Raw genomic sequence first — 23,969 nt, 5'->3', positions numbered from 1 at the left:
CTGTTTATAAGGATGATGCCGCAAGCTGAGTTGACGTTATTTCCGTCTGTGATGCCGCTATCTTTTATCATTTGAGATCGAGTGTTATTGAAAGATACGATAGATCAATTGTTACTCTGTGTTGCAGCCGCGTCTCGTGATCATTGACTATAGATATACCTGCGACATTAAATGCCAATGTTTCGTTTGAAGCCAGTTTAGGGGTAGGAGAAATTTTGAATCTAGTCACCTTCATAATATGATGGTGCAGATGATGCTGATGATATACAGAATATGATGCTGTAAAAACTGTATTCTTACCAATACCACATAATGAAGAGAAGATAATAGACTTTTTGAAACCTGTGTCTCTTTTATTATTACATCTATGTAATAAATAGTTCGTATTTTTGATACTGTTAATATAGATATTACAATAGCAATACAGTACAATTTCGAATAGTCACACCGGCCCTCATCAGGCTTAGACTCTGTTTTGAATACATTCTTCGTTAATGGTGTATCTGGACCAGATGTTTGACGAACAAAAAAGTAAAAATACTCGTTGAGAATCTTGGACCACATAGTGACGACGTAACCATTTAACCTTTTATTTGACTGCTTGTTTAATAGTTTGTCGATCAGTTTATTACACCCACATGACCTTGTTGCCTTGTTTGAGCTACAGCTGATCTGTTTCTGTTTGAGCTACAGCTGATCTGTGTGAGGTACAGCTGATCTGTTCCCGCCACGCCGCGAACATTGATCACAGAGTAAGCGCAGACTACTCGTGCATAGAGTCTGCGGCTCCCTTCCCATCTTTTGTTTTTCACCTTCAGTTTTTGCCTAACGGTTCCTCTGTTTATTTATGCGACGTCTCTTGTCTCATCTCTCAGCTGTTGTCTTGCAATCAACTGACTTTCCCGCCGATGCGTCACGAGTGCCTAAATTGGCGGGAGTTCCCGGCTCAGGGCTCAGGGGTAAGAGGAAAATCACATTGAGTTTGATTTGATAGTTCGAATTTCGTTATTCTAGTGTGTTTGTGAAATCATATTTTATATTTGTGCGGATTGTTAAATTATAGTTGCTTAACCATTTTGACCCAGTTTTGTAACATTTTAGAGAGTATTGCAAATTGTTCAAATTACGTTTTTAATTTTCCTAACGCGCAAATTATCGAAACTGGTTCTTTATCTTTATATAGGTACAGTATGTTCACTGTACAAATAATGTGTATTGAGGGTTCTTAGATAAATTTTTAGTTAGCAATCAAAGTCGATAAAACCATTGATTATTTAAACCTTGATGGGAAGAAGACGATTAACTATGGGAAATCACTCTCTTGATTAAACGGTCGCGAAATTTATTAGTATAAAACCATAGAGTAATGTAAGTAAAAGGGACTCAACCAAGCAGTTTAGTTTTCATTAACCTATTAAAACGACTTTTTAACCCAAGAAATACTTGATATAGAACATGACATAGCATATATTAAAAATACTAGGCTATTTCAGGAGCAATATATTGAAACGTTGAGGCCAAATAAACATTTTCTAGTTAATAAATCGACATAATTCTGAAATAACAGAAAATACTAGTAAATCAAAGCATTACAGTAGTTCAGTCCTCGTGGGACACACGCCAAGTTGGTCTGTACCATTAATATTGTTGTATGCTCGCCATATGACGTCGCGAATATATCTCGGCTATTCTCCTACTTTATTTGTGGTTTATTGAGGTTGGGCAGCGGAATTACTCATACACTTTAATAAAAAGCAATCGTTGTTGTGTAATTTAGTGAAACGTTCGTTTATTATCTTATCATTAAAGTTATGTGCGTTGCATGATATCTTATAATGGTCTTGCATGGACTTGGGATTCGTTTGAGATTATGATGACATTTACAGGTTTGTTTATTGAAAACTGTTTTAGCTGCAAAATGTTTAATCTTTTGAGTCATCTTCGTTTGATATACTTCTGCGCATTATATGAGAATAAATCTTAAAAGTATGATAACTCACCAACTTGTGAACCTTTGTTATCTTAACCTAATTTCAACGCACACATTATGTTTTTGGACGTATTTAATTTCCTGCGAAACTTTATTTTTAATCTTTATTGTTCCCGATAGGGCCTCGATGGATATTGTGAAATTCTTGGTTCTATTCTATCTGCATTTCTAGTGAATATAAATTATAGTTCACCTAATATTATTATATTTATGTTTTTCGATTACTTATAACAAAATTCTTGTAAATATTTACATTAGTTGCTTGTGTATAGAGCATATGACTGTATGATGTGCAGTGTCATTGATTATTTATTTATTTAGTATATGAAATGGTAGAGTGTAAACAATGAAAATACGTTAAATATGTGTTTCGTATGTCTTTTACGAGTTTAAAGTAAAATCATAAAATGTAATGAAAATTTGAATAATCTCAATAGTTTAGCTACAAGCGATTACTGTCAAAATGTTTGGTGGAAGGAAAAATTCTTCATAAACAAAATTTTATTTTGGAGTTGTAAGTGAAACCATTGAAGTGGGGCAATCTAATTATTATGTTGTGCAATACGAATGTGTTTTATAATTACTCTCTTCATAATACGTTACACACGATTTTATCTAAAACGAGGTGCTTTCAAAAGGGGTTAAATTCAGCTGAAGAAAAGTCAATATATCAGTAAAATATCTTATCTTATATCCTATATCAGCTCAAACTACTAACCAACCAGTTTTGCTACCAAAACACAACACATTCCACAATAAACGTGAAAAATCTGCCGTATTGTTCCGCCACAGATAACAATGCAGTTTCGTTGCCCAATCTTGTTTGAGATCACATTTCGCCTCAACCTACTTGCGTATTTAACAATCCGCGATTGTGCGAAGGCAAACACGGCCGAAAATAAGCAGAATGATGGAATTGCTCTCGGTATCCGCTTTCAACAACAGCTCTGGAGAAAACAACGTTACTAAACATTGAGGTTTCCGGTAATTCCTGACGGCGAATGATGCGAGAAGGTTGACCATGTCTCGGGTTGTGTATTGAATGGTTGTTAAAAAGGTTTAAATACCTGCTATCAAGAAATCAATTTAACTGCAGTTGCAACTAGTTTCGACTCCTATGTGGAGTCATCATCAGGCGGTACAAGGACTTCTTCTTTCGTCATATGAAGGGCGTCATATTTAACACGTAAAAATAAATAAACATTTACACACGACACATAACACGAACACGTTACGGACACGAAACATTTACTGATCAGTTACACACGACACAAAACACGTTACGAACACGAAAAATCTACTGATCAGTTACGACAACAGACAACGCTAACCCGACGGAGCTCGATGGAGCTAAACTCCGCCGGGTTAGCGTGTGTGTACGTTTGTGTCGTGTGTAAATGTTTATTTATTTTTACGTGTTAAATATGACGCTCTTCGTATGAAGAAAGAAGTAGTCCTTGTACCGCATGATGACTCCACATAGGAGTCGAAACTAGTTGCAACTGCAATTAAATGGATTGTTTGATAGCAGGTATTTAAACCTTTTTAATATTATTTGGCAATCCGGAGGTTACATCCACAATGAGTGGTGTTTATGAAGACAATGATGGGAAGATCAAGAACAATATTTTTAACTTAGGTGGTATACAGGGTGCTATTTTACGTACTGTAAGGAAAAACTAGCTTGTGATTTGGTATCCTCGTTTTCTTCTCTTCATTTCCGATCAGCTGACATAATTGTTGCATATATACATATATTTAGGCTGATCTTCAATAATTAAGGCAAGGAAACGGGGATTCCAAATAAATATTAGCTAGTTATGTCCTTTAACAGTGTCTCTGGGTACATGTAATTGAGGTTGCGTAAAAATCGTCCTGTATTTAGCTATTAACATGCGAAGTAGGTAATGAACTCAGTACCTAAGCATTCAATTTAATAATACGTTTTTCATTCGTTCAATGTTTGCTTATCGTTATTCTTGTTGTTCTTCATTGTTATTATTTTTATTGCTAATGGTTTTCTGTCAAATAAATAAATACAAATTTTACTAGGTCGAGTCCACGATTGAGTATGAATTAACTGAAGTAAGCGGTGGTACTAGACAATTCCGTTAGACATTGTAACAAATTGTATACACGTTAATATATACAATTTGTTTTATCTTAACAGGTCAATCAATTAGGTTTATCTTAACAGTAAATAGAACATAGGACAGTTACAATTTTTTAAGTGGAATAAGATGCGTTTTATTTTTCTCCATCACACGATGGACATGTTCCCCACAAGAGGAAGCGAAGCACACAAGATTGTGAAGTGTATAATGAGTAACTCAAGGCTAAACATTGAACATTTCCCTGCATGTGGAAGGACGACCAGTTACTCTGAATCTTGTTTAAATGAATCTCCCTGTTGTTTTTATCTCATTATGTTTGAATGTTAATTAACGATTGTCACAGATTCTTGAAATCACACGGACATAAAGACGAAGCCTAGAATCCACCTATTGAAACATACATTATTCGGACCTAGTTTAATTACACATCTAGTATTGTATTAAAAATCATGTATTTCAATACGTGTTCCATGTTCATCATGTTGGTAACATTATGACAAGGTTTCAAAGTTTTGAAATAAACCGTCACCGTTGATCGTACGATATTCCACCGGCCAATCAGAGCCCGATCCTGGATCACCTTATCCGACTTCCGGTTAGCCATGTCTACTCACACTCTACCACAGACAAGGGAAACAAAGCACTCAACTATTGAGCCATCCAGTTGTGCGATTACTGTTTGTGTATAATATATCAAAAATTTTCATTTACCGACAATTACCCACTAGGGTTCAGATATATCACGCTGGCATAGAGGTTCCGTATAGTAACGACGTAAAATTACATTTCTGTATCTAGATTTAGTTGTTGAGTAGTAACGTACCATGGTTATCAAATGTAATCTTACTCAGGAATATGATCGCCTCTTTATGGTTCCCCTGTGCCTCTGTTGTCTTAGAACTTTTGGAATGTTTTTTTGAATACTTAGTACCACATGAAGTCGATTTCAATGAGTTGTATTCAGTTTCCACAACATTTAATGAAAATTTCAATCGAATGGAACTTAAATATTGTATCTGACCTTAACTACATAAAATTTTTAGAGAAAACTGAAATATCTTTGTCTTCCACACATTATTGGATGCATTTTTGTTGATAAGTCGTTGTAAATATTAATAACAGATGTACTATTTTAGGCTTATTTATAGATGGCTACATTTGAGTGCTACAACCTATCACACAATGGATTGTGTTTAGTCATTTTTCACGGTGTATCCCCAACTGATATATGCTACATTAATCAAATTGCGTGTAGTTCGACAGTCAACAAAATCAAAGCTCTCCTCGACTGTGTCCAGACTCACTCCTTGCGTCTCAGCTATATCCTGGTCCTCTCGGGTCACCGTTCGTCTGGCAGAGACCCAGGTTCCATCTAGCGGTTCCTGCAGTTCTTATGCGCGAGAGGACCTCGGTGGTCGCGCATAACCAAACACCCGCCACTGGTCACTGCTGGCGCTGGCCGAATTACAATAGATGTTGCGAAGCTCCTAACGCCACATACCATTGACTTTGGATACTGCGAAAATACTTTGGGTCCTTTTTTGTTGTTTACTTATTTTTATGTTTGTGTTTATCCACACCATTAACGTGTTTGTTATGAAGATTCCACATATTGTTAGAGTCATTATTTGACCAATGATTGTAAAATATGAAGCCTGTTTTGAGGTGATTTCATGTTGGTTACTCAAATTTAGGTTACCTACAAATCTCTTGTTACGTCTATAACCAATAAGAACTCTCAATTTGTGACACTAACCAGTAGTTTGCATCTAAAATCGTAAAACTGTTCTCAAATTGCCGAGTTTACAACGGATTTATTTAGTCTTATGTAATAAGCACCCAATTATGTCAATCTATCTCCTGGCCTGTAATACACCAATTAGATAAACCAATTAGGCAACACAAACTGTTTTACAACCCTTAACCAGTTCCAAATCCACAAAGTCGTAAAGCCATATTGTCCCTAACAGCCGAGACGGTTGTATACGAGCACGTGCTAATTTCAACCGTTAAGCCATAACCGACCTTAAATAAACATATAAACCCATGTAAGCCGACCGACGCTCGTAAATTTGACAATAATGGAAGGGCTCCACTTGATACAGGGAGAAACCTGTTCTGTTTCCGTGTACGGGGTCGGGGTTAATGTGATGTAAAATAGCGACCTCTACAACCCTGACATAGGCGTGCGCGGTCAGAAGGCACGGTATTGTCCAGTGATCATCTGCCGGGGTAGAAGTCGGTTGAGGCGATTTTTTTTACCCGGAAGAGAAAATCTTGAAGGGAAATGTGTTGGGAATTTATAGCATATTGTGATTCGGATTCCCTATGCAACCGTCGGAGATGATTCATGTTGTCAAAATCTGTCCAGTAGTTGATTTATTTTGGAAATAAAATTCCGTGTCGTTCAAAACTAAATATAAAATTATATAAGTCCCTATGAAAATGAATAATGTATTCGTTTATTCAATATGAGATGAGAAAGTGTATTAAGTGCGTATTTTAACCTAAATGTCAGTGAAGGATGAGAGTAGAATGTTGTGAGATGATCTGTGTAGCTTTGTTACTGACTAAGATCAGCTGTTTCAAAAGCCAGAATTATTTCAAGCCCGATCAGGGACAACTGGGTCCAGTTTCGAGCCATCAAAAGCTACTGACTTTTCTCAGGATCGAACCGGTGACCTCTTGATTTCAAGGGGTGTACTGTGAAGCTGTTTACAAAGCGTTTTAACTTTCTCTTTATTTATTGTTACTTATTAACTTTTAACATATTTGAGTAAAGGTTTATAAAATGAAAAGTGTTGCTTTTCCTCTCATGTTATTTAACGAAGTACTAAAGAGCACACTGTAGAATTCACTCTTGAAAATCATAACATATTTAATCGAAATCGAATGACTAAACAGCTAAAAAGTATCTCAATATAAAACACACATCGACACATGCTTCCATATTACAATAGGATAAGTGTTTTAGTTGTATCCAAATTAAATGCTACGACGATTAGCTAATGGCAGATCTATGGTTAGCTAATACAAATTAAATGCATTACGATGTTCGTGGAATAAAATATGGAAGGTAATTGTGAGTAGGAAGGTTTTGCCAAAACATCGGAACTATTCCTATTTAAATATTCAACATTCAGCTATAGTTTAAAACATTGCAAGCAGCAGATTCATCTTCCTCACACTACTGTATCTCTATCTAACCAGATTGATTGGGTTTGTCAACGTTTCCTCATCAGTTTCCGGCGAGTTCAAATGCATCTCTATTCCAATGTCGTCGACCGTTTAGAAAATCACTCCTAACAATGCCAGATCACTCGGATGACGTCAGCTGTTACGTCGCATAGCTTATACAAGTAAGATACCTAAACTGAGGGGTTTAGCGATTGCTTCGAAGGTCTATACTCGTTATTATTGTGATGCTTAGTAAGGTCATCTGTGTGTTCTTTTGTACATGTAAAAATATGTTAAATCACAGTTCTTTATTTTTTAACGTTGCATAATAACTAAGAAATAATTAGTTCCGTTGAATTATTGTTTTTCAGTTTTATTCTGAATGACATTGGGAAACTGGGTTACCAGGTGTGATCAGTATTCAACAATAGGGTTGAATAAAAATTTGATCTGCATTTTTTGTACACATTTTAAAACTTGCCATTGCTTCAATGTTACTTTTGTCTACCTAAATTCTACATTGTATTAATTGTACGGACATTGGCTTCGCTATAAAATTGCAAATTGATGTTATACAAATTGTTAAAGATAGATTGGCACATCTCAAAAAACTATTTAGTGTAAGGTTTCGTGTACCAATAAACTGTGACATTTTCATCGTGGATGCTTTACAGTCACCTTTCTCTACCAACAAATAATTAAGAATCAGAATTAACACTATTTAAAATGTTTGCGATCCTCGACCATCCATACAGAATCAGCTGATTGCATTGTTGAGTCGTTTTGCAGATCGGTCTGTTCGCACCTCAGCCGCTCTTTGTCTCAGAGACGGTTATGGTAATGAGTCGACCCTCTGTTGTCTCACATGTCTAATTACGACCCTCGGACAGGAAGACAGGACGGCGGGAAGAGGAAGCCAGTTAGAGCGCATCTGCTCCATACAGCTTCTAGCATCTGCCGTATCTCTATCGACCACACATCTCGCACTCCCGTCCATCGATAATCGATATATGGTCTTTCGACTTTTCATTCACACATATCGATCTATCATCTTTCATATCTATCGATTATTCATTCACATCTAACGTTATCGCATAATCATTTCTTATCTAAACACTTTCCACAAACAAATCCATTTCGATCCCTCTTTTCGTTCCTTTAACCATTCTATTTCCTTGACCACTCGATTTGATAGTGATTTTTGGTAATGGTTTGTCCGTTGAAATGTTTTAGCATTTTTTTATAAAAAAAATGTATATATTGTGAATAAATCTCTTAGTAACCCGCGGATGATAAAAATCGTAACGCATGTAATATCTCCTCTAAAAAAAATACGCTGGATTTGTTCAACAATGTTTAAAAAATCGTTCACAATCCACACTGTTGCGGACTCCAACGGTACTGGACATCTTCGTGACTTCCCCGCACTGTCGCAGCATCCTAATACCTCCACTTCCTGTCCCTGTACCACACACACACGTACACCAACACGCACACACGCGCACAGATACAGAGATACGCTTTTAGCTAACATCTCGACGGCCTCGCCTCTTCCTCTGGGGTAATCGCGAATGTGTCACTTGCCAATGACTCAGTCTTGAGACAAATTGAGAATACATCGAGAGGAAACACTTAATTCTCCGCAAGAAATGTTTTATTGTGATAGGGGGATGTAAAGATGGGTCTCGAAATGATTGTATAAACAGTGTATTGACAGCATTTGAAACATGACACACCAGACTGAATACAGGTATTCTAACTGGTAATCACAAAAGCTATTTCGTCTTTTGTTCGAGCAATACCTTTAAACAGTCATTTGAATCTCGGAAATGTGAAAATAAAAGGTTCCTAAACATACAGAAAGTACAATTTCAAAATTGTCATAATGCATTGAATTATTTTTTTGTACACTTCTTCCTAAATGATCAAACACCCTTTGATCCCTACGTCATTAATGTTACTGAAGGAGGATTACTCTGCTTAAGAAAAGAAATAACACTATATATTTACACTATCATAATTAATTATTTGGTGGTAAATCCTGGAAATTACTAAGCTCTCAGTACTTATGATTTGTCATTTATTTTTATTTTTGTGTTCTACGCCTTTACAGTAATTTATTTATTCGAATGTATTTTGTTAGGGAACAGTCCAAAGCCTTGTCTTAGGACTACTAAACGTTTAACTTTTGTTATAGATGGCATCAATAATTGATAATCAAATACCATCTGGGTAAAAGCTCTTGGTTGGAGCTCTTGGAAACGAATCAGTGATCTTCAGATTTGAAGGCGAGCTCTTCCACTGTCCAATTACATTAGATTTCAAGACAAGTATTTCTAGCACCAAAAGCACACCGGAGAGTAAATACCTCCAATTTGTGGCATATCGTTCACCAACTTTCCAATTGTTATCTGATTGTTCGGATGCGACTTATATAGACTGGTGACGCTTCTCCAAATAGTCTTACACCTTAATCCTCGGTTCCGCCGCATATAAATGTCAACACTCATCTGTGAAAGCAGCCCTGAGGGTTGTCGTGGCAACGGGACTTGACCAGCTGCAGAAATAGACGAGGGTATCTGGTCAATTACTGCATTCTTGTAGAGGAAAGTCGATGGCCTCAGGAGCCTTTGTTATCTGCTGAGATTAGGGATGGAGCCGGGCACGGATTTGGTGATGCGGAGTGTCTGAGGTCAGGTACGGAAGGGATCACGTCTCACGTCTGCGTCCTTAACGTGTTTCCAATCAATCCAACTCTTCTACATTGTTGTGTTGAAAAGCGTAGTTTAACACTAATCCTTCAGTTATCTTTACATTACAATTTAACTTCAAAATACTCATTTTGGTGGGTGAATGTTTCGCAATCATCATGTACTGAGTCAAGTGGCATTGTTCAATTATTCTTAACTCATTCTCATCTTAAAAATACGCTATGGTTTATTGCAAAGTAGTACAATGATTGCAATTATTATTTTATGGTAAGGGGGATAAAGGGACCGTTAATCGTCCAGTTCTAATGTAAAGATGAAGATTCGTTGAACAATCATTCATCATTGTGTGTTAGCGTCTTGTGTAAAAATTGAAATGATTAGCTGCCAAAGGGAGGTTAGTTCCAAATAATCCTGCTGATGTAGAAACGATATCATTTAAATTATTTTTACGAACAACTATTTATCGTAGTATATTGGCGAAGTAGTGCTATAATTGCTATGCTAGTACGATAGGTAGTAGGGAGATAAGAATGTAGGTTTACACTTATCCTTCACTAATCATCACTAAAGACTACGCATCATGATTGGTACCAATAGTTGCGTTATTTATAACTGTATATCAATATGGGGAATTAAGGTTTCTAAATCCACCCTTATTACTGATGTTGAGTGTAATATTGTGGCAGAGTATAAAGTGTAATTGTACAATCATCCTTCGCTACAAATTAAGCTACGATGTGTTACCATTGCAGTGCAATGATTCAATTGCTCCTTCTAAAGGAATGAAGGCGACGCAGACAGGAGATGGTCAGCTCCTTGAAGGATGAAGGATGCTCTGATGCAAAGGATCCTGTATTGGAATGGATCCTTCATTGCGACGGCGGTTTACCTTGTTTCGCCACTCGCATTGTGTAATGTATTAAATTACCGCGTGTTGCCGCGCCATTAATGTATTAAGTGTAACATACACGATTATGGTCAGTGTTGGTGTTTCACATTGAGATGAAGGTAAATTATTCATTTATGTGTACATTCAATACAGCCTTCTGTATTTGGACTCATAGTTTGCAGAAGAATATTTTTAGTTAATTAAACTACAGTAACTTCCCTGACCTCCGTTGAATTTTAGGACAATACTTCAGACACTTTACACGCATTGAAGCTTCCATTACTTGAAATAGTCTGCAATGACACACGGAGGTCAGTGACGTGTGTCACATGATACTACAGCTTGACTAGCCGAAACTGAACATTCTGTGTCGATGATGTACAGTATTGGGGTCCCCGGGGTCAGTCCACTGTGACACGCGACACACGAGACACTGTTTCATCACTTCTCAATCTTATGGGGTTGCTCAGATTACAGTTGTAGATTGTAGAAGTTTTCATTGGAATCTACAAGATGCCCAAAGCAACCTGAGAGTGGCTATCGTGCTTGTATGGCAAGTTAAAGGACGCCTCGATCCTGAGAAAAATTTTTCAAATTGGAGCAAGCCTTTCATCACCATTGGGCTTTTAAATGGTCCTGATTTTTTATTGGGGTTTTTAATAGTCTGTTAAAAAGCTACACTGGATAATTTCACTCCATTCTACACTCATCTTCCTTTCATTTAGCTTAAAATACTCTCCTAAGTGGCGTTGCTATTTCCAAACAATACGGGTAGTGAGTGACATGTATCGATGATGTACAACTATTGGTGTCCATCAGGGGTCAAGCGCCTCAGCACTCAGCAATCAGCACAGCGATCGTGATTTCATCACATTCTGACTGTTGTGCTGACTCCATCTCCGGGTCTCTGCCCTCTGGTCTGCGCCCTCTTGCTGATTTTCGATGTCTGGGCCTTCCCCAGAGGTAATTGAGATCTTTAAATTGAGACACGCGAGTTCTCTTTCGGAAAAATGCCAATGAGGCCAACAAGATATTTTTGGAATCAATAGGCTAAGTAGTTATTTAATCATTTTGTGAAATATTTTTAATTTTTTACCATTGTCGTTTTTACGAATTTTTAAGAGAACTCTCCAAACCCCGGCCTTTTTAATAATACATATTGCCTATTTTTTAGATATCCCCATTAATTTTTAACCCAATTACAAACAGAATCTGTGGGTTCACTTTGCCACACTTGAGATTGAACCAGCAGCCATAAGTGTTTATGGCGGGTTACCAAAGGAAGGTATTCAAATTATATTGAAAGTATTTTGCACGGTTGTAGATTTGACTTGATAACCGCAGACTATTTTTTCTGATTATGCTAGAAACATTTAACACAACCAATCTTAAAAACGTTGAGAAGCATATTGAAAACCGATATTCGTCGAGAATACCGTTATATTGTAAATTCCTCTCCGGAACCACACGTCAGATGATTGTTTCGCCAAGGACAGCTTTTGTTTAGACTTCTCAGACAGTCGTGGACCATAAATCAGTCCCAGTCATTGTCCTGCCCTAGCCTAGGTCCTAGTGGAGGTGGCGACGGACGGGGGGCTACGCCTAGAGCATCTTCCTCGAATCAGCTACCTAGTCACCCGTACACTTCCACGTCATCTACCCATCAGCCATTAGCTAAAATTACGTCCAGTCTGGAATTTGGCGACCCTTTGGGCTCCGGGATTGTTATCTGACCAATTACTGGAGGTTTCTATGTATCAGTTGGGGTTATATTGGGGAAAGTGTTTCACAATTTTAAAATGTGAATGAACTCCAGTAAGGCTCCAGAAGCAGTTATCTCGTAGACTAATTACTGTGACGTTTCTAAATATGGTCATTTTGAGAAAGCATTTCTCAAACTGGGTTTGGTTCGGTTTTAAACTGTGAATGGACTTTAGCTTCGTTTGTGGACTCCAGAAGTTTCGGATTGTTATCTTACAGATGATTAAATTTACCTCCGTAGTTTATTAGTGGGAATGAGAGTGTTGGTTTCGTTCAATGTTGTGTATTTCCCACTGTAAATTAATCTCATCTAATAGTCGATATATTTCAAATTTGTTTATTTGTTGGGATGCTAAATAATATATACGAAAAACTAGTGTGCTTTAATTTGGTTACCAAACTTAAATTGCACCATTATACTTATTCGAAATTGATAATTTGTAATTTAGCTCTAGATTCTCCCAGTCCCATTGAATTTGAAATTCTGTCTTTGAAACATTCATTACTGTTGAATATATTTCGATCGTATTTGAAAAATAATCCGCAAGAAGTTGGAAATTGTAAAAAATACAAAATTGATCCAATAATAATTTTACGCCACACTATACTGTTTTGACGAACTTCCCACGCAAGGAAATAGTCCAGAAAACTGCTGTTTGCCGCCAGCTTAATCAAATGGGGTTTCATTACGTACTACTGTACTGTAATAAGTTTTACCTGACACCAACCAGTTGATTATACTGTATTTGGCAATGAGTGGTTATAAACAAAAACATAATCTCTCAAAAACATAGTTCAATCACTCGCTACTGATCATTAAGTCCAAAACTTCTCAACCCAAAACAAATACAAAAACATAGGGTAGTGTTGTAGTAAAACAATTACAATAGACATAAGGGATGGACACGAGTTTAATCAAACAGTAATCCAGCACACCCCAACAACAGGATCAGCTGACCGGTTGGCCCGTGCCAGACCAGTAGCTGGTGTCAAGGGTCAAGCGAGCAGCGTGTGGTCACCTCTGTTGTACTGGACAGTGGACACGGTCCATCGGCTTGGAGATAATCAGCTGGTCAGGAGGAGGGGGAGGGGGGCTGACCACAGCGGCACGCGACCCGTGTCAAACTTCTACTTTGTACACTAACTCACTGTGAGCTATTGGACGTGACGTTGTAAATGTAAACAGGAATAGTTGAACACGCGTATTTTCAGCACGAAATAGTGTTTGAAATCCTGGTGAAAAAATTGGCAATGTGATTTGTTACTCGATTTTTACGCAGGAGGTCCCCTCATTTATAAAACAAAGAAGGTCCAGCCTTTTAGCAATGAATGCAGAACCTTATGGTTTTTTTTTTAATACAGAACCTTCATTATTAGGTTATTAGGTAAAAAACAATCTCCAATAAAAGTTATAATTTATTTCTGTAAATCGTATGAATTATTTATTAATTTTAGGCGTTGAAAATTGCCGAAATAACAACATGTAAGAATCCTACCCCCTATTAAGTGGTTGTAATATATTCTTATGGTAGTTATCCTCAGTGAATGAGGAAGGGAATGAGGTTTTTTGGAGGTACAGTACTGTACTATTTTACAAAAAATTCAAAATCCTTGTACGTGAATTTTTTTAGGGCTCAGTTCTTTTGGATGATTGTGTGAATCAACCGAACTAACCCTTTGGATTAGCAATCTAGATGTGATTTTTTTAGCTTTAACGACCAAAAATAACAAAAATTGCGAAAACATTTCCACCCCATCTTCCCAGCCAACCGTCTGCTCTCTGCACAGTGCACGCAGCACGCAGCACAGTACGATGAGTACAGAGTAGGAGTTTGATACAGAACCAGTTTGCTGGGAACCATGCATGGTCCGCTGACCAAGCATTTTAATTCCCAGATGGAGCCAATGCGAAGACGAGGAGTTTCCCAGGACATCTGCCAGGACACGCGAGGCCAAAGATGTCCTTCGAGGACACAGGACACAGCACGAGTTATCAGTTATATAACTCACGAGTAATTAATGAGGGATTCTGGGTAACTCAGGTGGTCCGCCATCTTGAATCTGCCGGAAGCTTCACAACCGTGTAAATCTGATCAACAATGAAAATATAGAACCATGCAGGTTGTGGGGACAATAATACTTTAGATTTTTGGAAACTGCCAATGAGGTAGAGGGGTGGTGTGAGGTGTGATTCACTTAGTAATGAGGTCAGTTATTGATGTTGTTGAGGTTATGTTTATTTGCTGTGGTGCGAATTATTGTTTGCCATAATCAACTTACGTTTCCCAGATATTTGTAAATACATCGAGCAATTATCATGTATTGAATCTCTACTAATATTAAAAAACGCGTGTATCTTTTCCATTGTATAAAACCTTACAAAATTACGTAGCATTTTGTCCAAAGATAATCCATGTACACAAAATTACTGGAGTCATAATTTTGTTTTATGACAATCTGGGGGTTTACTCAAAAACTTTTAAGTGCTATGATAAGGCTTGAGAATTGAATGTTTAATTGTTCGATGTCAAAGCCATAAAACCTTATAGTCAAACACCATTTGATAGTTAGCGTTTCTCAGAATGGCTATTAAATGGTTACTGCAAACAAACCAAATACTGTAGCGTTGTTTTGGTAAAAACAACATACTAACATACATACATACATTTACATAATTTTTATTTTATGCTGATGCAATTTATTAATGAAAATATGTACACATTATTTTATAATCGATGGCAATACTGTTTCCACAATAGGTTTAAATGCCTGTAATTTACTCTGGATTCATGTCCAGTTGAAGCGTGGTTAAACCTAGTAAATTATTTCCAGATAATGGAGTTATATTAAACATTGTGTGAACGCTAGTTGAGCTGTACAGTGTACAGGACGGATGACGTAACGGATACAGAGGGATGAGGTTATATTGGATTGTGTGAAGCCTTGCAGCTCATCTTGGGTGTCTGGGTGTGGGTGTAGCTTACATCATTCATCCTATTGCAGGGTTATAAATATGCATACCTTTGCAATAGTTGGAAAATGTTGCCTTATCGACATAATAAAATAATTGCGGTGATAGAAAGATTTGAGCTGATTATTACCTGGATAATGTTCGAGAGGGTGAAGGATTAATTTAGGTCACAACTTGTCATTTAAATCACAAATGACAAGTCGAATTCGGAGCACATGGAAAGAGCCCAAAATTTTAATCCCCAAAAAGGTTCACTAATCTTACACATGGAAAGAGCCCGGGTCTCCACAGGTACCTGAGGAAGAGGACGCTGACTCATGGGACTTAGCGACTCTGGAATGTGGCCGGCAGCCACCCCACCCCTAGTTGTACCTTGTACCATAGTTATTTTACCCAAAATTTTGCATATTCTGCAGTCTATGTTTGAACACCATAAAAGTCAGATCGGATGCCGGAGTTAGATATAATTTGTAAATTGTGTGTACAGTAGTGTTGTAGTAAATAGTGTAGTTTGTGTTAGTGTGATAATTATGTTTAAGTCTTTAAGTCAAAAAGGAAAAGAAAATATCATTAGGGACAATTTTGTGTACCGTTGTGTAAAAACATTGAAAAGTGGAGAGCAGCGTTGGCGTTGCAGTAACAATAAATGCTCAGCATCACTTTACACGTTGGAAGGAGGAAAGCTGTTTTCCAGGCTAGAGGGAGAGCATAACCATGCTGCTAGGGGTAAGTGTTATTTTACATGTTTTATTGTTATTTTTATTTGTTTGGCATATTTAAGTCACTAAACTTTCTTCGTAAAAAAATGTTCGCCCTAGTTTGTATAATTAAGTAAGTTAAGCTTATCTAAAACGGTTTATGCTTACATAAATCTATTTATTTCGTAAATTTATTTTTCTATTAACGGTGATTCGTTTCGCTTAAAAACGCCCATGCCAAATTATATATTGCAAATTATATATAATATTAAAATCATACAGTGTGATGATTGAAAAATCCCGGAAATGTGAAATTAATTTTTTACCACTATAGTTACAGTAAATGAGACTTAGTATACCAATAATAACCATTACTGTCTACTCTTTGCAGCATTTATTTATTTTTTATACATTACGGGGGACAGCCCACAAGGAGTCAGACAAAATTATTAAATAGCAGCACAGATTGAGATATTTATTGAATTTAAGGTATGAGCACGCAAGTTTGAGCTTTTATATAATATTTTATACTTAAATGTCTCTGGGATGGATTATCTGTCTTAAATATAAGCTAGTTTGAATTTATATGTAGTGGTGACAATACAAAATGTTTTGTTTAGAAAAGAAAATGTATAAAATTGAAAAATATTAAAAGTACAAGTTTTAAAGAAACTCTGCACTAACACTGAAGTTTAAAAATTAATTGAAAACGAACCCGTAACTTACCTATCTTCTTGAAATTTTTATTGCTTATTGGTAGGTTTATTGCTATAATTTTCGCGCTTTTTCAATATTGTTTATGCTGCTGTTAATTTTAGGGAATTTCCCATATTAAGCTATTATCGTAGTACTCATGGTAAGACCTGGACCCAGGACCGATTAATTTTTCATTTTGAGGTCCCTAAAGGCCAAAAACACCATCCGTTCAAATTCATATGTATGAAAAATTCAAATTTATTTATTTATATCCTATACTATTGACGTATGGTCAAACAACACTTTTTACCTTCCCCGTAGCAGCAAACATAAGCACCTGTTAAATCTAATGTTATTTAAGTAGGGAATAAATATGTCTTATTTATGGAAATATTTTAGTAATAATGTAATCAGACAAGTTGAAATTCGCTTAGTCTGCAGGTTTGATGTGGCGGGGATATTTAAAACGTATGCTAAAATCGCTAATAATGCGCTGCAAACTTAGTTCAAAATACAATCGTGTATGTCGTAACACAAGAAATAACAGCGGTATGTCACATTTATAATGCAAACAAATATATTTTTCAAACAGATTTATATTTGTAAACAGAAATTTCTCCCCCGACTGGCAGCGAGCCGCCTTCACCTCGTATTTGTACGATATTTTCAAGCTATAAGAGATTACTAACCAAGCGAGCGAGTTCGTTTTAGATATTTACACTGGTAACATCTATTCAAAGTAGATAATAATTTTTACAGTATCCATGAGTAAATACTGTACTGTATAAATGTCAGTGTGGTTGTGGTAGCCAAGTAGACATCGGCAACGTTGCAGTGTCGCGCGCTTCCGCACGGCTGGGAAATGTACAAGTTATACGAGGCGGCGCGCTGCCAGTCATGGGAGAAATGTTTGTTTACAAATATAAATCTGTTTGAAAACATCTTGTTTTGCATATAAATGTGACTCATCGCTGTTATTTCTTGTGTGACAACAAACACTAAGGTATTTTGAATAATTTTTTAGGGTCTTATTAACGATTTTAGCATTCGTTTTAAAAATTAACGGCAGCATAAAGTATTGTGAATTATATTTGTTAATGCGTGAAAATTATAATAATGATCAATAAATAACAAAGATGGATTTGATTTGTAATGCTAATTTGAAATGACTAATTGGGCCAACTTTATTTTTTCTACAAAAGGTCTTCGGTAAATTCACATGTTTGCCAAGTTTCATAATCATCGGTTGAGAAACTTAAAAGATAACAATATTTATGAATCAAAAAGAAAATGGCGGGGATCTGTGGATTAATATGCCTTTTTTGACATACCTTCAAATTAGTTTTATTCTTTCTTTGTATGATGATTCATAATAAAGATAATTTTAAAAAGTTTTTAAAGATAATTTAATTATTAATCGTATTATGGAATAATTTATAAAATCGGTTCATACATAAAGAAGGAAACTAATTTTTAAGATGATAAATGTGATCATCCCCAATGTGAATTTCCCATGTTATTCGGATGGAGAATTTTGTAAAATGTTGTTGTTCGCTTGTTTAATGAGTTATTTTGATAAATCTTGGTAAATTTATTAATTTTATACTAAGCTATTAATATTTTACTAAAATACACTTTATTAGCTTCCTTGTAGCAGCAAACATTTGTGCTCGTTAAACCTAACGTTATTTAAATAGATAATATTATACAGGGTGGCTGAAAAGTAACTTGCACCCCCGCTTAACTTTTCAACCATTTGAGATATTTGAAATCGGTTTGGGGCAACCTTCTTAGATATGAGGGGCTACAATAATTATGGTCAATTTTGAAAATTTTGCCCTTAGGGGTAGCGGGGGTTGGGGGCAGCTCAAAATTTTCAAATGACAAGTATAGTCGAGTTTGGTATCATTTTGTAGATCTTGACAAAACATAACAATTAACATAAAGAAAATAGAAATCGGACCATTATAACAAAATGGCAGCTCAAAATTACTTTAAATAACCATTGTCTCAATCATTTTTAGCTGCCATTTTGTTATTAAGGGTCCGATTTCTATTTTCTTTATATTAAATGTTATGTTTCGTCAAGACCTACAAAATGATACCAAACTCGACTATACTTGCTGTTTGAAAATGTTGAGCTACCCCCACTACCCCTTAGGGCAAAATTTTCAAAACTGACCATAACTATTGTAGCCCTTTATTTCCAAAACAAGTTGCCGCAAACCGATTTCAAATATCTCAAAAAGTTAAAAAGAGGGTGCAAGTTAATTTTTTAATAGCAAACGTTGTATTTTAAAGAATTGCTAATCATTAGACTATCCAGTATTCAAATTGATAAAAACACTTTAAAGTTTAAATATGTAGCACGTATTAGGAAAAAACCTAATGTAAGACTTTTTTGTTACTTTTCAGATCAAAATAAAATATCACGGCTCGCAGTCACCAACTCTATAAAAAGGAAGGCTGTCGACGATATAGATGAAAGACCGTCGAAGTTAATTCACAACGAAATTGCCAAGGATCCAGATGCTCTACAATGTCTGACGAGGAAGGATGTGACGTTAATAAGGAACAGCATAACCTACGAACGTCTAAAGAAATTCCCCAAACTTCCCAAAACACGTGAGGAAGCTCAAGAGGCATTGACTAAATTGGAAATCAAAACTGCAAAGGACGAAGACTTTGTACTCGTAAATAATACAGCAAAGGGGATAACAATATTCTCGTGTCAAACCAATCTTGCCAGTCTGTGTGAACGAGAAATAGTGTTAATGGATGGAACGTTTGAATACTGTCCAAAATACTTCACCCAACTTTTCACTATCCATGGATACAGTGACGGGATATACATTCCGTTGGTGTACTGCCTACTTCCCGACAAGAAACTGGAGACATACGCACACACTCTAAGAATGGTCAAAGAAGAGTGCATCAAATCTAATCTACAGTTGCTGCCAACTAAAATAGTTGTTGACTTTGAACAGGCTATTCACCACAGTACTGCGGAAGTGTTTCCTGACTCCATCATCGTGGGATGCCGTTTTCACCTTGGACAAGCGTGGTACGTTTTGAATTATGTATTTACTTGACAATGATTGCAAACTATACTCAACTTTCCTGTTAAAGGGAACATTCATTATTATCGATGATATTTTTTCTCGATATATCGATTTTAACAAATTGAAACATATCAGCTGACAACTACGATAAATATTGTTCAGTATCAACAAACAATAATGAAATGAAACATTTATAGAAAATAACCTAACATAACTAACCAAACTTGCTGTGTCACATTTCAAAATTCCGTGTATAACTTGACTATTCTGTTATCAAACGGAATTTTTAATTGGTACAGCAAGTTTGGTTGTTACGTTAGCTTAGAACAGTTTCATTTCTTAATCCATATAATAAACTAATGCCCAAACAAGATCAGTTGTCAACTTGTGACAATCGGAAAACAAAAATATCGATATATCGAGAAAAAATCATCGATAATAATGAATGTTCCCTTTAACAGGAAAGTACCCTTAAAATTTTTTATTTTTATTTTTTTACCAAACAGGGTGGACTAACAAAATAATATGTGTTACATGTCTCCAATAAAATGTTTAATAATTTCTTGATCAGCATTGTACATGTTAATAAATTTGCGGAAAGTGTTTAGAAAAATTTACGCTTATACGTAGACGTTAACTCACAAGACGGTAAATATTATGTATACGGTATAATATATGGGGACCGAGCTATGGCGAGGTGTAGTTTATTTCCATTTATTTATTTTTTATTCTACAGTTGATTGTAAAAAATACTCGTTTAAAATGGCATTAATAATTGTATAAACTTTTTCTTTGTTATATTGTTCAAACAACATGGTTACTTAAGAACCCATAAGGCTAATATAAAACATTTTTTACAGCAGTAGCAAGTACTATTTTTTTACAAAAAGTAGCACTTACTTTCCTTCTGTATATTTATTATATATTTTCGTACTTATCATACGTCCAAATATTCTACTTTTTTTGGTACTTACTTTACATAAAAATAGCGGAAGTCATGACAAGTGCTGTTTTATTCCTAAAATTTGCACTTACTATCTTTACGTATTTGGATTATTTTTGGTACATACTATTTGATCAAATAACGGAAGTCTTGACAAGTGCCGGCTTGATACTAAAATTAGCACTTACTTTACTTCCGGATGAAAGTCATGAGAAGTGCCGTAGGTCGTAATGTATGATAATGATTGAGACACACAGGAGTAGACCTAACAGGCAAGATTTTAAAACTACTTTATCCCACCTAGCACAATACGCTATTATTTTCAAGGTTTGATTAAAATGGAAACTCAGGATTAACCGTGTTTGACCGGAGCAAATAGTCCAGCAAATATGTCCAGTGTAAGATATCTGAATGACGATGAATTAATAATTGTACTGTATAAGGCATAAAACTTCCAGGGCAAACAAAACACGCAAATATAATTTTTAACATTGGTTTGACAGAAATATCCCTATCTAACGAGATAGGATTATTTAGGTCAAACCAACGTTAAAAAGTTGTCAAAATATATTTTTCGAATTTCGCTGTCATTTTATACTCAAATAGTGTATTTACCATACAGGCATTATGCTACAGGTAAATACGCCTGTTGTCCCCTTAACATGCCTTAATTTTACAATATTTCTATAATACGAATTGTATTAAAATTGCTAAAAAAATTTCTGTAACTTATTGTTAATACATATTTTGTGTTAACAAGGTGGAGGAAAATTCAGCAATTGGGGCTATCAGCGATCTACAAGGACTACGAGTCAGAGGCAGGAAAATGGCTGCACTACTGCTTCGGCATGGCCTATCTACGCCCAGAAGATGTGGAGGACGTCTTTTGTGAACTCATCGCAATCCAACCAGAAGACCCAAAACTAACCAGCTTTGCGGATTATTTGACAGACAATTATGTTGATAGTGGTTCCCTCTTTCCCCCGCAAATTTGGGCTGCAGATTCGGCGGAGCTGTGGCGTACTACAAACGCCTGTGAAAGTTTCCATTCTAGGTTCAATCAACTCTGTCCGTCGCCACACCCCAATATATTTATTTTTGTTAAAACTTTAGCTTCTGTTCAAGTAGATTCATATTTAAGACAGAATAGTGCCTGCAATCTGGAAAAAACAAAAAGTAGGAAAAAAACATGTTTACGGCAGGAGTTTTTAAGTACAAAGCTGAGGCAGTTGCATAATGGTCAGATCGATTTAATAACATTTACAAAATGTGTTGGACACAGATCGTCACCTCACAATTAAACAGACCATATGTATTTTAGTGATGTAAATATCTTTTAATAATGTATCTTTGAACGGTGTTTATTTTAATATGTAAATAAAGTCATGTATTTCAACTGTGTTATGTGTTCTTTCTCCATTGAAGACCCGTTGTGAAAGTTCTAGGAAGAGACTGGGCTCTTTTCGCACCGTCCTGGGAGGGACCTTGGAGGTCCGGGCGCTTTTCAAGTGTCTACCTGGGTTTTTGGGCTCTTTTCATGTGCGCCCGTCGAATTTATTAGGACAGCTCCAAATATTTGGAATATTATTATAGGTAGTGGTAGTGTATGTTCGACGTCTAGGTAAGTGAGATGACTCGACATAAGGTAATTACGGTTTTTTGTACAGTAAATTGGTACCTACTATCCTGAAAACTAACATAGCTGAAGTTACGTGAGAAAATATCAATCGTCCTGAAAAAGTGTATTCCGAAAATCGCGAAATGACCTAAGCTGCTAAATAAAGAACACCCTGGAACAAAAAATACAAAACTATCTAAGAATACTTTTATCTGAACTTTTTATGTCAGATTAAAACCGTATATATAACAGGCGATGTGTTCATAATCTATCTTCTATCTATATATTTAATTCCGTAAGCGAATCGGTCCCCACGAAATACCTCGAGCTAGGATAAAGGTAGCATGACTGTTGAGGATTCATTTTAAGGCTTAAGGTCCAAACGGTGAGAAAAATATCAAAAGTGTCAAAAATCACCCCTGATTTGTCCCACAGGCCGTCAAAGATCCGGTAATTTTCTAGCGTGTCCTACAATCATATGTGAAACGTTGCAGGTTTAAGTCATGACCTCAGTATTGAGTAATTCTTTGTCTTTGACTAAATTCTATTTGTGCCTAGTCACCCGTCTAACACTGATAGTGACATATCCCTGTGGAAGCGGTTTAGCAGTCCAACAGTTCTCCTAGTTAAACTTATCAACCGTCGTTAGTTCTTATCTTCTGTAATTGCCTCGGTCGGGTTTGTTCTTACCTGCTCTTGTTAGAGTTAATTATTGCTCTCGTTTTGACGTGTGACGCATGCTTATTGTTTCTGACGAAAACACTATCTATTTCAGACCCCTTAACACGACTACACCAAAACTGGTATATTCCATAATCCCAATACATACAAACGATTATCCACAAAAATGGTTAAAGCAATTTAAATTTTGTAATTTATAGTTTGTAGACTCTTGTTTATTTAAGATTTACCATTATTGTGTTGTAAACTTGCATAGCCAAACTATTGGGTTTATTTTTGTATTTTTCCTATGCACAATGTATTATACTGTAAAAAATTCCTTTGCATATTAAATGTGATGAGAATATGAGGTAGCTATGACTATGACAATATTAGGCAGCTTATAATTAATTCACATACTTTTGGAAACAGTCTTTTTATATCCTGTGTAACTTTTTGTAAGTGGGTGATTATTTAAATACATGATAAGTGTTAAAATATACATACAGAAGACTGGGACGGTTGGGAGGGAACATGTAAGTCAATATTTGTAAAGTGATCACTACGATATTAGTACTTTGAGATTGCTTATCAGTAAAAATCTTTGACCAATTATTAATGGGCGATCTTTCATCAAAACATTTTTATTCTTTCCACCACAATTATATACAGGGTGACA

General features: G+C 36.0%; 1 protein-coding gene across 1 annotated transcript in view; it reads left to right on the top strand.

Moving 5' to 3' along the window:
- Positions 1–23,969, top strand: part of LOC128994212 (ras-responsive element-binding protein 1-like) — a 45,306-nt gene that overhangs the window by 6,221 nt on the left and 15,116 nt on the right. The gene's annotated exons all lie outside the window — the stretch shown is intronic.

The sequence above is a fragment of the Macrosteles quadrilineatus genome, unplaced genomic scaffold, assembly GCF_028750875.1.
Source record: "Macrosteles quadrilineatus isolate MER2022 unplaced genomic scaffold, UCM_ALF_1.0 Scaffold_5__1_contigs__length_97177068, whole genome shotgun sequence".
Classification (NCBI taxonomy): Eukaryota; Metazoa; Arthropoda; class Insecta; order Hemiptera; family Cicadellidae; genus Macrosteles; species Macrosteles quadrilineatus.
Note: the sequence above shows the minus strand (reverse complement) of the source record. Positions and strands in the feature narration are given on the sequence as shown.